The sequence below is a fragment of the Rhinoraja longicauda genome, chromosome 12 (assembly GCF_053455715.1).
Source record: "Rhinoraja longicauda isolate Sanriku21f chromosome 12, sRhiLon1.1, whole genome shotgun sequence".
In the NCBI taxonomy this organism is placed as follows: domain Eukaryota; kingdom Metazoa; phylum Chordata; class Chondrichthyes; order Rajiformes; family Arhynchobatidae; genus Rhinoraja; species Rhinoraja longicauda.
Genome location: NC_135964.1, coordinates 51304245 through 51320916, shown reverse-complemented (window position 1 = coordinate 51320916; position 16672 = coordinate 51304245).

The following is a 16672-nucleotide window of genomic DNA, read 5'->3' as shown; positions in this document are numbered from 1 at the left end:
TTTCCTCATCTCAGTTCTAAATGGCCTACCCCTTATTCTTAAACTGTGGCCCCTGGTTCTGGACTCCCCCAACATTGGGAACGTGTTTCCTGCCTCTAACGTGTCCAACCCCTTAATAATCTTATACATTTCGATAAGATCTCCTCTCATCCTTCTAAATTCCAGTGTATACAAGCCTAGTCGCTCCAGTCTTTCAACATATGATAGTTCTCTTTTCAGACAAGGCTGAAACATCTTTTTCAGGTCGGCTGCCAGTGGTTTTGTGAAGGGACGATCTTGCCTGACGAATCTGCTGGAGTTCTTTGAGGATGTTAATGGCAGGACAGACAGACGAGAGGCAGTAGATGCTGCTTACCTAGATTTTCAGGAGGCCTTCGATAAGGTGCCGCACATCAGGATGCTGGGTAACATGAGAGCCCATGGTATTGAAGGGGCAGATACTATCATGGATAGCGGGCTGGCGGGATAGCAGAAAGCAACGAGTCAAAATGAAAGGCGCTTTTTCAGGTTGGCTGCCAGTAGGGGTTGCCAACTTTCTCACTCAGAAATATGGGACAAGGTAACGTCACCCGTACCCCACGTGACCTCACCCAGCCAGCGGCCACGTGCTCCCGCTCCACCAATGGCGGCCGCCCGGGTCGGGAGGTGGGTTGCTATGCAACCTCCATTAGGCAGTGCCCGGGCTTCCAGGCCTACACTGTCTGGGCCTACAGTGTCTGGGTCTACAGCAGCCCCCCGGGCCTACAGTGTCCAGGCCTACAGTGTCTGGGCCCCCCCGGGCCTACAATGTCCAGGCCGACAGGGTCTGGGCCTACAGCGCTCCCCAGGCCTAATACGAGACAAGGGCAGTCCCGTACGGGACAAACCAATTTAGCCCAAACTACAGGATGTCCCGGCTAATACGGGACAGTCAGCAACCCTTGCTGCCAGTGACGAGTGGAGTTCCGCAAGGGGTTGCTGATGGGGCCACTTCAATTCACGTTGTATATTAATGATTTGGGCAAGGGGATTGAAGGCTTTGTGGCCAAGTTTGCGGATGATGCTAAGATAGGTGGAGGAGCAGGCAGTGTAGAGGAAGTAAGGACTCTGCAGAAGGACTTGGACAGGTGAGGAGAATGGGCTGAGAAGTGGCAGATGAAATCCAGTGCAGCAAAGTTCAGAGTCATGCATTTTGGTAGTAAGAATGAAGGCGTTGATTATTTTCTAAATGGGGAGAGAATCCATAAATCAAAGGTGCAAGGGGACTTGGGGAGTGCTGGTGCAGGATTCCCAAAAGGTTAATCTGCAAGTCGAACTCGGTTTTAAAGAAAGCAAACTCAATGTTAGCATTTATATCAAGAGGGCTAGAATACAAAAAGAGGGATGTAATGCTGAGGCTCCATAAGGCGCTGGTCAGGCCGCATTTGGAATATTGTGAGCAAACGTGGGCCCCATATCTGAGGAGGGATGTGCTGGCTCTGGAGAGGGTCCAGAGGAGGTTTACAAGAATGATCCCAGGAATGAGTGGGTTAACATGTGATGAGTGTTTGTCAGCACTGGGCCTGTACTCGCTGGAGTTTAGAAGGTTGAGGGGGGACCTCATTGAAACGTACAGAATAGCGAAAGGCCTGGATAGAGTGGATGTGGAGAGGATGTTTCCACTAGTGGGAGAGTCAAGGACCAGAGGCCACAGCCTCAGAATTAAAGGGTGCTCTTTTAGGAAGGAGATGAAAGGGAATTTCTTTAGTCAGAGGGTGGTGAAACTGTGGAACTCTTTGCCACAGAGGGCTGTGGAGGCCAAGTCAGTGGATTTTTTTAAGGCGGAAATAAACTAATTCTTGATTAGAACGGGTGTCAAGGGTTGTGGGGAGAAGGCAGGAAAATGGAATCAGGAGGCAGAGATCAGCCATGATAGAATGGTGGAGTGGACTCGATGGGCCAATTGGCTTAATTCTACTCCTATAACTTGTGAACTTATGAAATGCTTCTGCTTTTTCTGACTTTCAGCACCATTTTGCTCTGTACACAATCCAATGGCGGCACAGTGGTGCAGCAGTAGGGTTTAACTTAAGTTAGAGATACAGCGCGGAAACAGACCATTCGGCCCACCGATCCCGGCTCATTAACTCTATCCCACACACACACACACTAGGGGACAATGTACATTTATACCAAGCCAATTAACATACAAACCTGCACATCTTTGGCGTGTCGGAGGAAACCCACGCAGGTCACGGGGAGAACGTACAAACTCCGTACAGACAGCGCCCGTAGTCGGGATCGAACCAGGGTCTCTGGCGTTGTAAGCGCTGCAAGGCAGCAACCCGACCGCTGCGCCACCGCACAGCACCTGCTACCCGGGTTCAATCCCGACTACGGGCACTGTCTGTACGGAGTTTGTACCTTCTCCCCGTGACCTGCGTGGGTTTTCTCCGGGTGCTCCGGTTTCCACCCACACTCCAAAGACGTAGAGGTTTGTAGGTTCATTGGCTTCGGTTGAAAAGAAAAATGTGATCGGCCCTATTGTGGAGGGCGGTGCAAGTTTACGGGGTGATCGCTGGTCAGCATGGACTCGGTGGGCCGAAGGGCCTGTTTCCGTGCTGTATCGCTGAAGTCTAAAGTCAATGCGTTTGACACTTAATCTGTTCCGGGGGTGGTTTGTGTTGAGCATGTTACACCCTGGCCAAACAAACCTTATTACCTCTTAGCCTCCCACACATCACAACGACTTTGACCACATATTTACACTCTTTCCTCATCCTTGGGTGAAACTCCTGAAACTCCCTGCGTGATGTTTGGGGGGAGCGCCTTGAACACACGAACTGTAGAAGCTTGGCAACTGGAGATGGCCAATCACAGAAGGCTTTGGAGGCTAAGTCAATGGATTATGTTATGGCAGAGATAAACATAGCACAAAAAGTAAGGAAATTTGTGTTTGGTAGATTATTTCTTTGTTGTAACAATGCTTCTTGGCAATAAATCTTATACCGTTGGAAAGCCTGTTTATTTCCCTATTAAATGGTGCCACATTTGTAAGGAACATGCATTTGTGGGATGAGCAGCAGAGCTGAGTATATGGGTTGCGCCCATGAAAAATTTGCCAAATCTTCTCTGCCAATGCCAAACAGCTTATTCTGCTGTTGCTATTGACTCTTGTTTTGAGCTTCTGGTACCCCCAGGTGCTGACAAGAATGGGATGCCATCCCACAACAGTGTGTGACCAGGCTGGTGACCAGCATGAGGAGGAGGTGCCAGGCTGTTATGGCTGTTTATGGTTCTTCCACACGCTACTGTGGCTCCTGTTCATTAAATGAATAAATTGTTAAATTGCCAATATGTCTTGTTTCTTCAGACTTCAATCATCCAATCCACCAAACAACACCGAACAAGAGTCAATGGCAGAATAAGCTGTTTGGCATTGGCAGAGAAGATTTGGCAAATTTTTAATGGGCGCAACCCATATACTCAGCTCTGCTGCTCATCCCACAAATGCATGTTCCTTACAAATGTGGCACCATTTAAAAGGGAAATAAACAGGCTTTCCAACGGTATAAGATTTATTGCCAAGAAGCATTGTTACAACAAAGAAATAATCTACCAAACACAAATTTCCTTACTTTTTGTGCTATGTTTAGATAGATTCTTGATTAGTTTAGTTTAGTTTAGTTTAGTTTAGTTTAGAGATACAGCATGGAAACAGGCCCTTCGGCCCACCGATCCTCGCCCATTAACACAAGCCTACACACATAGACAATAAACAATAGACTAAAGGTGCAGGAGTAGGCCATTCGGCCCTTCAAGCCAGCACCACTAGGCGTGGTATAAATGTAAATTGTCCCTAGTGCGTGTAGGATAGTGTTAATGTGCGGGGATCGCTGGTCGGCGCGGACTCGGGGGGCTGAAGGGCCTGTTTCTGTGCTGTATCTCTGAACTAAACTAAACACTAGGGACAATTTACACGTACACCAAGTGTACAAACCCAAGCCAATTAACCTACAAACCTGCATGTCTTTGGAGTGTGGGAGGAAACTGAAGATTTCGGAGAAAACCCATGCGGGTCAGGGGGAGAATGTACAAACTCCGTACAGACAGCACCCGTAGTCGGGATCGAACCCGGGTCTCCGACGCTGTGAGGCAGCGACTCTACCGCTGCACCACCGTGCCACCCTTAGTACGGGTGTCAAGGGTTATGGGGCGAACGCAGGAGGTACAGTAAAAAGCTTGGCTGTGTTTAACATCCCAACAGGTCAGAAAACGGGTCTAGAAACAGGTGGTGCAGTGGTAAATTTGCCTCTTCGCAGCGCCAGAGACCCGGGTTCGATACTGACTTTGGGTGATGTCCGTATGGAGTTTGTACGTTCTCCCCGTGACCGCGTGGGTTATCTCTGGCTGCGCCAGACTACGATGCGTGGATTTTCTCCGGGTGCTCCGGTTTCCTCCCACACTCGAAAGGCATATATGTTTGTAGGCTTCTCTGAGTTTGTAAATTGTCCCGAGTGTGTGTAGGATAGTGTTCGTGTGCGGGGATCGCTGGTCGGCGCAGACTTGGCGGGCCGAAGGGCCTGTTTCTGTGCTGTATCTCTGAACTAAACCAAAGGAATGCTCTTGCTGAAATATTCCTGTTTGGGGTAGATATAGTAGATGCGAGAATGATGGTTTTCCTGGATGCTTAGAACCAGGATCACTGTTCCTGTGCAGGGAGTTGGCCATTCTGATTGACCAAGTGCGTAGGAAAGAACTGCAGATGCCGGTTTAAATCGAAGGTGGACGCAAAATGCTGGAGTAACTCACCGGGACAGGCAGCATCTGAAGAAGGGTCTCTATTGCGTACAGTTTTGGTCTCCTAATCTGAGGAAAGACATTCTAGACTTAGAGGGAGTACAGAGAAGGTTCACCAGATTGATCCCTGGGATGGCAGGACTTTCATATGAAGAAAGACTGGATAGACTCGGCTTGTACTCGCTGGAATTTAGAAGACTGAGGGGGGATCTTATAGAAAGATATAAAATTCTTAAGGGGTTGGACAGGCTAGATGCGGGAAGATTGTTCCCGATGTTGGGGAAGTCCAGAACCAGGGGTCACAGCTTAAGGATTAGGGGGAAGTCTTTTAGGACCGAGATGAGAAAACATTTCTTCACACAGAGAGTGGTGAATCTGTGGAATTCTCTGCCACAGAAGGTAGTTGAGGCCAGTTAATTGGCTATATTTAAGAGGGAGTTAGATGTGGCCCTTGTGGCTAAAGGGACCAGGGGGTATGGAGAGAAGGCAGGTACGGGATACTGAGTTGGATGATCAGCCATGATCATATTGAATGGCAGTGCAGGCTCGAAGGGCCGAATGGCCTACTCTTGCACCTATTTTCTATGTTTTTATGTTTCTATGACCCGAAACACCACCCATTCCTTCTCCCCAGAGATGCTGCCTGACCAAGTGTTGCATCTGAACAAACTTTGACGCTGTACACATAAGGTCATGGAGGAAGGAACTGCAAATGCTGGTTTACACCGAAGACAGACACAAAATGGTGGAGCAACTCAGCGGGACAGGCGGCATCTCTGGAGAGAAGGAACGGGTGACGTTTCGGGTCGAGACCCTTCTTCAGACCGAGAGTCGGGGAGACGTGGACGCAGAGATAAGGAAGGGTAAGGCGTGAAAATGGATCATCAAAGAGGGATGAGGTTGAAGGAACATGTAGAATAGGTCATTGTTAGCTTGGGGAAGGTGACCACGGAGGTGAAGCATACAGAGATAAAATTGAATCAGAGAAACAATAGACAATAGACAATAGGTGCAGGAGGAGGCCATTCGGCCCTTCGAACCAGCATCACCATTCAACATGATCACGGCTGATCATTCTCAATCAGTACCCCGTTCCTGTCTTCTCCCCATACCCCCTGACTCCGCTATCTTTAAGAGCTCTGTCTAGCTCTCTCTTGAATGCATTCATAGACTTGGCCACTGCCTTCTGAGGCAGAGAATTCCACAGATTCACAACTCTCTGACTGAAAAAGCTTTTCCTCATCTCCGTTCTAAATAGCCGACCCCTTATTCTTAAACTATGGCCCCTGGTTCTGGACTCCTCCAACATTGGGAACATGTTTCCTGCCTCTAACGTGTCCAACCCCTTAACAAAATCTTATATGTTTCGATAAGATATGTTCGATAAGAACAGTCACACTGGTCGGAGAACTAGGAAGATGGAGGAATGGAGAGAGAGGGAAAGCAAGGATTCTGTGAAGTTAGTCAATATTCTTCACAGCTGCCCAAGCGAAATATGAGGTGCTGTTCCTCCAATTTGCGCTGGGCCTCACTCTGACAATGGAGGAGGCCTAGGATGGAATGGTCAGTGTGGGAATGGGAGGGGAAGTTAAAGTGTTTAGCAACCGGGAGAATCAGGTAGGTTTAGGCGGACTGAGCAGAGGTGTTCAGCGACACACCTCCATATGCAATATATTCCATATGCATCCCATAACTATTCCAGTTGCTGTATATGGAACAGAAGAAACAATTCTCCCGTCAATGACTCCCGGCAGAGTCTTGACTGCACGATTCACCCCAATCAGAAGCACCTACACCGATCAGCCAAAACATTATGACCTGATGAGCCAAAACATTATGACCACCTGCCTAATACGCTGTTGGTCCTCCGTGTGCAGTCCCATACGCAGCAGGGTGCGATGCACTGTGTATTGTGACACATTCCTCCCGTGACCACCATTAACATTTTCTGTGACTTGTGCCACAGTCGACCTTCTGTCGGTTCGGACCAGACCAGACCAGACTAAGTAGTGGGGGGGGAGGGGTTACCAAATTGTGAATATGAAGATGAGGTAAAAGGGAATACAGGAGATATTGCAAAAGACTCTCGGAAGAATGGGAACAGAAGTTCTAGAGGGGAAAAGAAATTAAGGGCAGGGCCAATTGTGACAGGAAGCATGCAGGTACAGCAGGCAGTGAAGAAAGCCAATGGAATGTTGGCCTTCGTAACAAGAGGAGTTGAGTATAGGGGCAAAGAGGTCCTTCTACAGTTGTACCGGGCCCTGGTGAGACCGCACCTGGAGTACTGTGTGCAGTTTTGGTCTCCAAATTTGAGGAAGGATATTCTTGCTATGGAGGGCGTGCAGCGTAGGTTCACTAGGTTAATTCCCGGAATGGCGGGACTGTCGTATGTTGAAAGGCTGGAGCGATTGGGCTTGTATACACTGGAATTTAGAAGGATGAGGGGGGATCTTATTGAAACATATAAGATAATTAGGGGATTGGACACATTAGAGGCAGATAACATGTTCCCAATGTTAGGGGAGTCCAGAACAAGGGGCCACAGTTTGAGAATAAGGGGTAGGCCATTTAGAACGGAGATGAGGAAGAACTTTTTCAGTCAGAGGGTGGTGAAGGTGTGGAATTCTCTACCTCAGAAGGCAGTGGAGGCCAGTTCGTTGGATGCTTTCAAGAGAGAGCTGGATAGAGCTCTTGAGGATAGCGGAGTGAGGGGGTATGGGGAGAAGGCAGGAACGGGGTACTGATTGAGTGATCAGCCATGATCGCATTGAATGGCGGTGCTGGCTCGAAGGGCTGAATGGCCTACTCCTGCACCTATTGTCTATTGTCTATTGTCTATTGACCGATGTGAGAGGGGAGGTAAATACAGAAGTTAAAGTGTTGTACTTAAATGCGCGTAGTATAAAAAATAAAGTGGATGAGCTTGAGGCTCAGTTAGTCATGGGCAAGTATGATGTTGTAGGGATCAATGAGACATGGCTACAAGAGGACCAGGGCTGGGAACTGAATATTCAGGGGTACACAACGTATAGAAAAGACAGACAGGTGGGCAGAGGGGGTGGGGTTGCTCTGATGGTAAGGAATGATATTCATTCCCTTGCAAGGGGTGACATAGAATCAGGAGATGTTGAATCAGTATGGATAGAAATGAGAAATTGTAAGGGTAAAAAGACCCCAATGGGAGTTATCTATAGGCCCCCAAACAGTAGCCTCGACATAGGGTGCAAGTTGAATCAGGAGATAAAATTGGCGTGTCACAAATGTAATGCTACGGTGGTTATGGGAGATTTCAACATGCAGGTAGACTGGGAAAATCAAGTTGGAAATGGACCCCAGGAAAGAGAGTTTGTAGAGTGCCTTCGAGATGGATTCTTAGAACAGCTTGTACTGGAGCCTACCAGGGAGAAGGCAATTCTGGATTTAGTGTTGTGTAATGATCCTGATCTGATAAGGGGACTAGAGGTAAAAGAGCCATTAGGAGGCAGTGATCACAACATGATAAGTTTTACTCTGCAAATGGAAAGGCAGAAGGGAAAATCGGAAGTGTCGGTATTACAGTATAGCAAAGGGGATTACAGAGGCATGAGGCAGGAGCTGGCCAAAATTGACTGGAAGGAGGCCCTAGCAGGGAAGACGGTAGAACAGCAATGGCAGGTATTCCTGGGAATAATGCAGAGGTTGCAGGATCAATTTATTCCAAAGAGGTGGAAAGACTCTAAGGGGAATAAGAGACACCTGTTGCTGACGAGGGAAGTCAGGGACAGCATAAAAATTAAGGAGAGGAATTATAACATAGCAAAGAAGAGTGGGAAGACAGAGGATTGGGACTCTTTTAAAGAGCAACAAAAGTTAACTAAAAAGGCAATACGGGGAGAAAAGATGAGGTACGAGGGTAAACTAGCCAATAATATAAAGGAGGATAGCAAAAGTTTTTTTAGGTACGTGAAGAGGAAAAAAATAGTCAAGGCAAATGTGGGTCCCTTGAAGACAGAAGCAGGGGAATTTATTATGGGGAACAAAGAAATGGCAGACGAGTTAAACCGTTACTTTGGATCTGTCTTCACTGAGGAAGATACACACAATCTCCCAAATGTTCTAGGGGCCGGAGAACCTAGGGTGATGGAGGAACTGAAGGAAATCCACATTAGGTAGGAAATGGTTTTGGGTAGACTGATGGGACTGAAGGCTGATAAATCCCCAGGGCCTGATGGTCTGCATCCCAGAGTACTTAAGGAGGTGGCTCTAGAAATAGTGGAAGCATTGGAGATCATTTTTCAATGTTCTATAGATTCAGGATCAGTTCCTGTGGATTGGAGGATAGCAAATGTTATCCCACTTTTTAAGAAAGGAGGGAGAGAGAAAACGGGTAACTATAGACCAGTTAGTCTGACATCAGTGGTGGGGAAGATGCTGGAGTCAATTATAAAAGACGAAATTGCTGAGCATTTGGATAGCAGTAACGGGATCATTCCGAGTCAGCATGGATTTACGAAGGGCAAATCATGCTTGACAAATCTACTGGAATGTTTTGAGGATATAACTAGGAAAATTGACAGGGGAGAGTCAGTGGATGTGGTGTACCTCGACTTTCAGAAAGCCTTCGACAAGGTCCCACATAGGAGATTAGTGGGCAAAATTAGGGCACATGGTATTGGGGGTAGGGTACTGACATGGATAGAAAATTGGTTGACAGACAGAAAGCAAAGAGTGGGGATAAATGGGTCCCTTTCGGAATGGCAGGCAGTGACCAGTGGGGTACCGTAAGGTTCAGTGCTGGGACCCCAGCTATTTACGATATACATTAATGACTTAGACGAAGGGATTAAAAGAACCATTAGCAAATTTGCAGATGATAGTAAGCTGGGGGGTAGTGTGAATTGTGAGGAAGATGCAATAAGGCTGCAGGGTGACTTGGACAGGTTGTGTGAGTGGGCGGATACATGGCAGATGCAGTTTAATGTAGATAAGTGTGAGGTTATTCACTTTGGAAGCAAGAATAGAAAGGCAGATTATTATCTGAATGGTGTGAAGTTAGGAGGAGGGGGAGTTCAACGAGATCTGGGTGTCCTAGTGCATCAGTCAATGAAAGGAAGCATGCAGGTACAGCAGGCAGTGAAGAAAGCCAATGGAATGTTGGCCTTCGTAACAAGAGGAGTTGAGTATAGGAGCAAAGAGGTCCTTCTACAGTTGTACCGGGCCCTGGTGAGACCGCACCTGGAGTACTGTGTGCAGTTTTGGTCTCCAAATTTGAGGAAGGATATTCTTGCTATGGAGGGCGTGCAGCGTAGGTTCACTAGGTTAATTCCCGGAATGGCGGGACTGTCGTATGTTGAAAGGCTGGAGCGATTGGGCTTGTATACACTGGAATTTAGAAGGATGAGGGGGGATCTTATTGAAACATATAAGATAATTAGGGGATTGGACACATTAGAGGCAGAAAACATGTTCCCAATGTTGGGGGAGTCCAGAACAAGGGGCCACAGTTTAAGAATAAGGGGTAGGCCATTTAGAACGGAGATGAGGAAGAACCTTTTCAGTCAGAGAGTGGTGAAGGTGTGGAATTCTCTGCCTCAGAAGGCAGTGGAGGCCAGTTCGTTGGATGTTTTCAAGAGAGAGCTGGATAGAGCTCTTAAGGATAGCGGTGTGAGGGGGTATGGGGAGAAGGCAGGAACGGGGTACTGATTGAGAGTGATCAGCCATGATCGCATTGAATGGCGGTGCTGGCTCGAAGGGCTGAGTGGCCTACTCCTGTACCTATTGTCTATTGTCTATTGACGGGATAGCCTCCGTTTCCCTCGCGCATCGATGTGCCTTGGGCGCCCAACACCCTGCCTGTCGCCGGTTTGTGGTTTGTCCCTCCTCGGACCACTGTCGGTCGGTACTCACCACTGCTGATCGGGAGCACCCCACAAGCCCTGCTGTTTCAGAGATGCTCTGACCCAGTCGTCTGGACATAACAATTTGGCCCTTGTCAAAGTTGCTCAGGTCTTTACTCCTGCCCATTTCTCCTGCATCCAACACATCAACTTCAAGAACTGACTGTTCACTTGCTGCCTAATATATCCCACCCCTTGACAGGTGCCATTGTAACAAGATAATCTATGTTATTCACTTCGCCTGTCAGTGGTCATAATGTTTTGGCTGAACGGTGTATTCACCACTATTCTCAACTTGGCTGTCATGAGCCCAAAATACCTCATTAACCCCAGGAGCATTAATTTATTGATGTCAGCTAATTTATTAATTGCCTTTTGAAACTCCGAACATACCTCATGAGTCACCAATTCTTAATCAGATGTACAGCACTTTGGTCAACATGTGTTGTTTTTAAATGTGCTATACAAATAAAATTGACTTGACTTGACTTGATCAAAGAACTCAACCTGATTAATTTGCCACTGGTGGTCTTTGATAACCTTTTCAACAACATTCCTCCTTCCTTGAGAATGCAATTTGTACTTTATTGTCGGTCTACATAATTTAGTTCAGTGGAGTTTATTGTCATGTGTACCGAGGAACACGCTGGAATTTAGAAGGATGAGGGGCGATCGTATCGAAACGTATAAGATTATTAAGGGGTCGGACACGTTAGAGGCAGGAAACATGTTCCCAATGTTGGGGGAGTCCAGAACAAGGGGCCACAGTTTAAGAATAAGGGGTCGGCCATTTAGAACGGAGATGAGGAAAAACTTTTTCAGTCAGAGAGTTGTGAATCTGTGGAACTCTCTGCCTCAGAAGGCAGTGGAGGCCAATTCTCTGAATGCATTCAAGAGAGAGCTAGATAGAGCTCTTAAAGATAGCAGAGTCAGGGGTTATGGGGAGAAGGCAGGAACGGGGTCGTGATTGTGGATGATCAGCCATGATCACATTGAATGGCGGTGCTGGCTCGAAGGGCCGAATGGCGTACTCCTGCACCGATTGTCTATTGTCTATTGAGGTCCAGAGATAAGCTTTTTATTTGCGTGCTATTCAGTCAGCGGAAAGACAATACGCGATTACAATACGCGGTGTACAGGTACACGATAAAGGAAATAATGACTGGTGCAAGATAAAGTACAATAAAGTTCATTTAAAGATAATCTGAGGTTTTCCAATGAGAAAAATGGGGGTGAGGGGTGGGTGGTGGGGGGGGGGGTCAGGACTGCTCTCTAATTGTTGATAGGATGGTTCAGTTGCCTGATAAAAACTGAGAAGAAACTGCCTCTGAATCGGCTTCGGTAAGTTTAGTTTAGTTTGGTTTAGAGATACGGCGCAAAAACAGGCCCTTCGGCCCACCGAGTCCACGCTGACCAGTCCACCCGCACACTGGCACGATTCTACACGCCGGGGAGAATTTGTAATTTTACAGAAGTCAATTAACCTACAAACCTGCACGTCTTTGGAGTGTGGGAGGAAACCGGAGAAAACCCGGAGAAAACCCACGCAGGTCATGGGTAGAACGTTGCAAACTCCGTACGGACAGCTGCCGTAGTCGGGATCGAACCCGGGTCTCCGGAGCTGTGAGGCAGCAGCTCTGCCTCTGAATCACGGTTGTAAATTGTCCCTAGTGTGCAGGATAGATCTCTGGTCGGAGCGGACTCTGTCTGACCTTTCCGGCCTGGGCCTCTTCCATTGTCAGTGAGGCCAAACGCAAATTGGAGGAACAGCACCTCATATTTCGCTTGGGCAGCTCACACCCCAGCGGTATGAACATTGATTTTTCGAGCTTCAAGTAACCCTTGCATTCCCCTCTCTCTCCACCCCAGGCTTGTATACACTGGAATTTAGAAGGATGAGAGGGGATCTTATCGAAACGTATAAGATTATTAAGGGGTTGGACACATTAGAGGCAGGAAACATGTTCCCAATGTTGGGGGAGTCCAGAACCAGGGGCCACAGTTTAAGAATAAGGGGTAGGCCATTTAGAACAGAGATGAGGAAAACCTTTTTCAGTCAGAGAGTTGTGAATCTGTGGAATTCACTGCCTCAGAGGGCAGTGGAGGCCAATTCTCTGAATGCATTCAAGAGAGAGCTAGATAGAGCTCTTAAGGAAAGCGGAGTCAGGGGGTATGGGGAGAAGGCAGGAACGGGGTACTGATTGAGAATGATCAGCCATGATCACATTGAATGGCGGTGCTGGCTCGAAGGGCCGAATGGCCTACTCCTGCACCTATTGTCTATTGTCTATTGTCCCCCACCATAGAAGTCGTGCTAGTTTCACTGTCGTCCTGTTGAGTTTCACTGTCTGTATAACTCGCTGTCACCCAGCCCACAGCCAACAATGGACCATTGTGGGCTCCACCTTCCCTTGGTTGTCATCACTTTTTTGCATACCCTTCATTCATTTGTTCCATACCTCTCCACATCTCGGTCTATTTCTCTCGTTTTCCTTTCTCCTGACTCAGTCTGAAGAAGGGTCGCGACCTAGAATGTCACCCGTTCCTTCCCTCCAGAGATGATGCCTGTCCCGCTGAGTTACTCCAGCTTTTTGTGTCTATCTTCTTCAGAGGTCTTCAGTTGAAAGACTTGCGTTTGGCTTCGTATGTATAGCACCATCTGCCTATCTATTGCATGGTGCGCAAAACAAATGTTAAAAGAAGATTGGCCCACATCCTAAACCTAAAAGGTACGTGGATAGGAAAGCGTTCGAGGGATCTGTGGTCAAATGGGGAGGCAGACACAAAATGCTGGAGTAACTCAGCGGGTCAGGCAGCATCTCTGGAGGGAAGGAATGGGTGACGTTTCGGATCGAGACCCTTCTTCAGAAGAAGGGTTAGGGTTGGGAGAAAGGTTTCGACCCAAAACGTCACCCATTCCTTCTCTCCAGAGATGCTACCTGTCCCGCTGAGTTACCCCAGCATTTTGTGTCTATCTTCGATTTAAACCAGCACCTGCAGTTCCTTCCTACGCATGCGGTCAAATGGGATTAGTTTGGATGAGGCATCTTGGTCAGCATGGATGAGTTGGGCCAAAGGGCTCATTTCCATGCTGCGTGACTATGACTTTATGATATTCACTAACTAAACAATAAGGAAACTAATTTTAATGTTCATTCTTTGATCAGTGAGGAAAGATGAGGAGGACGGAGGGACTGGAAAATGCCACTAAATGCCACGGTGCCTTAGAGCGCTTTCAGCGCCAGAGACCCGGGTTCGATCCCGACCACGGGAGCTGTCTGTACGGAGTTTGTACGCTCTCCCCGTGACCTGTGCTGAGGGTTTTCTCCAAGACGTTAGGTTTCCTTTCACACTCCAAAGACGTGCAGGTCGGTTGGTTAATTGGCTTGGTATAAATGTAAAATTGTCCCTAGTCTGTGTAGGATGGCGTGAGTGTGTGGGGATCGCTGGTCGGCGCGGGCCGAAGGGGCCTGTTTCCGCGCTGTATCTTGAAACTAAACTAAGTTGAGTTGAGGATAGGAGCAAAGAGGTCCTTCTGCAGTTGTACAGGGCCCTAGTGAGACCGCACCTGGTGTACTATGTGCAGTTTTGGTCTCCAAATTTGAGGAAGGATATTCTTGCTATTGAGGGCGTGCAGCGTAGGTTTACAAGGTTAATTCCCGGAATGGCAGGACTGTCATATGTTGAAAGACTGGAGCGACTAGGCTTGTATAGACTGGAATTTAGAAAGATGAGAGGGGATCTTATCGAAATGTATAAGATTATTAAGGGGTTGGACACGTTAGAGGCAGGAAACATGTTCCCAATGTTGGGGGAGTCCAGAACCAGGGGCCACAGTTTAAGAATAAGGAGTAGGCCATTTAGAACTGAGATGAGGAAAAACTTTTTCAGTCAGAGAGTTGTGAATCTGTGGAATTCTCTGCCTCAGAAGGCAGTGGAGGCCAATTCTCTGAATGCATTCAAGAGAGAGCTAGAAAGAGCTTTTAAGGATAGCGGAGTCAGGGGGTATGGGGAGAAGGCAGGAACGGGGTACTGATTGAGAATGATCAGCCATGATCACATTGAATGGTGGTGCTGGCTCGAAGGGCCGAATGGCCTCCTCCTGCACCTATTGTCTATTGTCTATTGTCTAAACTAGTCTATGGATACTTTTCCCCAGAGATGCTGCCTTCCTCGTGAGTTACTCCAGCACTTTGTATCTACCTTCGGTGTAAACCGGCATCTGCAGTTCCTTCCTACACAGTTCACCCAAAGGACATTCTGTAGCCACATCGTTGGGACTGGGTGAAAGAGTATTTAAGATTCCACCCAGCCGCTCCTTCACGCCACTCCTTTGAAAATGAACAAACGTTACTCATAATTTAATTAACGATAAAGTTCAATTAATAGAAAGGTGGTTTTGAATGGTAATTTCTGGGCTGTTGGTTGAATGGGTGGTATTAATGTTAGCAAAGTAAATATCTCTGGAAAATATTTGCCTTTCGGCTGGGTGAGGTTTTCGTTCACCATTTCCGGAGTCAGGCACCAACGTGAACCATTGATCTATCAGAAAACAGAAATTCAGTGACATTTATCTCACTCTCGGGATGAGTCTCAATTTGGTTTGGGAACAGCTCTGTCCAAGATCCATAAGAAATACCCAGAGATACACAGATTATGGATGTAGCCCAGTCCATCACGGGCAAAATGGAGGCGCAACGAGACCTGGGTGTCCTCGTGCATCAGTCACTGAAAGAAGGGTCTCGACCCGAAACGTCGCCCATTCCTTCTCTCCTGAGATGCTGCCTGACCTGCTGAGTTACTCCAGCATTTTGTGAATAAATACCTTCGATTTGTACCAGTATCTTCAGTTATTTTCTTACAGTCACTGAAAGAAAGTAAGCATGCAGGTCCAGCAGGCAGTGAAGAAAGCCAATGGCATTTTGGCCTTCATTGCGAGAGGGTTTGAGTACAGGAGCAAGGAGGTCCTACTGCAGTTATACAGAGCCCTGGTGAGACCGCACCTGGAGTATTGTGTGCAGTTTTGGTCTCCTAATTCGAGGAAGGACATTATTGCTATTGAGGGAGTGTAGCGTAGGTTCACCAGGTTAATTTCCAGGATGGCGGGACTGACATATGACGAAAGAATGGGTCGACTGGGCTTGTATTCACTGGAATTTAGAAGGATGAGAGGGGATCTTATAGAAACATACAAAATTCTTAAAGGATTGGACAGGCTCGATGCAGGAAAAATGTTCCCGATGTTGGGGGAGTCCAGAACCAGGGGTCACAGTTTAAGAAAAAGGGGTAGGCCATTTAGGACTGAGATGATGAAAAACCTTTCACCCATAGAGTTGTGAATCTGTGGAATTCTCTGCCACAGAAGGCAGTGGAGGCAAATTCACTGGATGTATTCAAGAGAGAGTTAAATTTAGCTCTTTGGGCGATATGGGAAGAAAGCAGGAACGGGGTTCTGATTTTGGATGATCAGCCATGATCACATTGCATAGCGGTGCTGCCTCGAAGGGCCGAATGGCCTACTCCTGCACCTTTTTTCCATGTTTCTATGTTTCATTACACCGACCCGCTGAGTTACTCCAGGTTTTTGTGTCTAACTTTTGTCCAAAGGACTGCCATGGCTTATTTCTCCTGCATCGTATCGACAGAGGCTTTGACTACTTCCCAAACAGCGCGGTACGATTTACGAGCAACAGATGCCCGGAATTCAGGGGTGTGCAGGAAGGAACTGCAGATGTTGGTTTAAATCGAAGATCGACACAAAAAGCTGGAGTAACTCAGCGGGTCAGGCAGCATCTCTGGAGAGAAAGGATGGGTGACGTTTCGGGTCGAGACCCTTCTTCAGACTCATTTCAGACGGATTCAGAAATGGCGAACAACAGAAATGGAACCAGCATCTGCCCTTCCTTGTTTCTACACAATGGAGCTTCTCTGTGGTCGACACTGATACTGCTTACCCAGGGTATTTATTCACAAAATGCTGGAGTAACTCAGCAGGTCAGGCAAACATCTCGGGAGAGAAGGAATGGGTGACGTTTCGG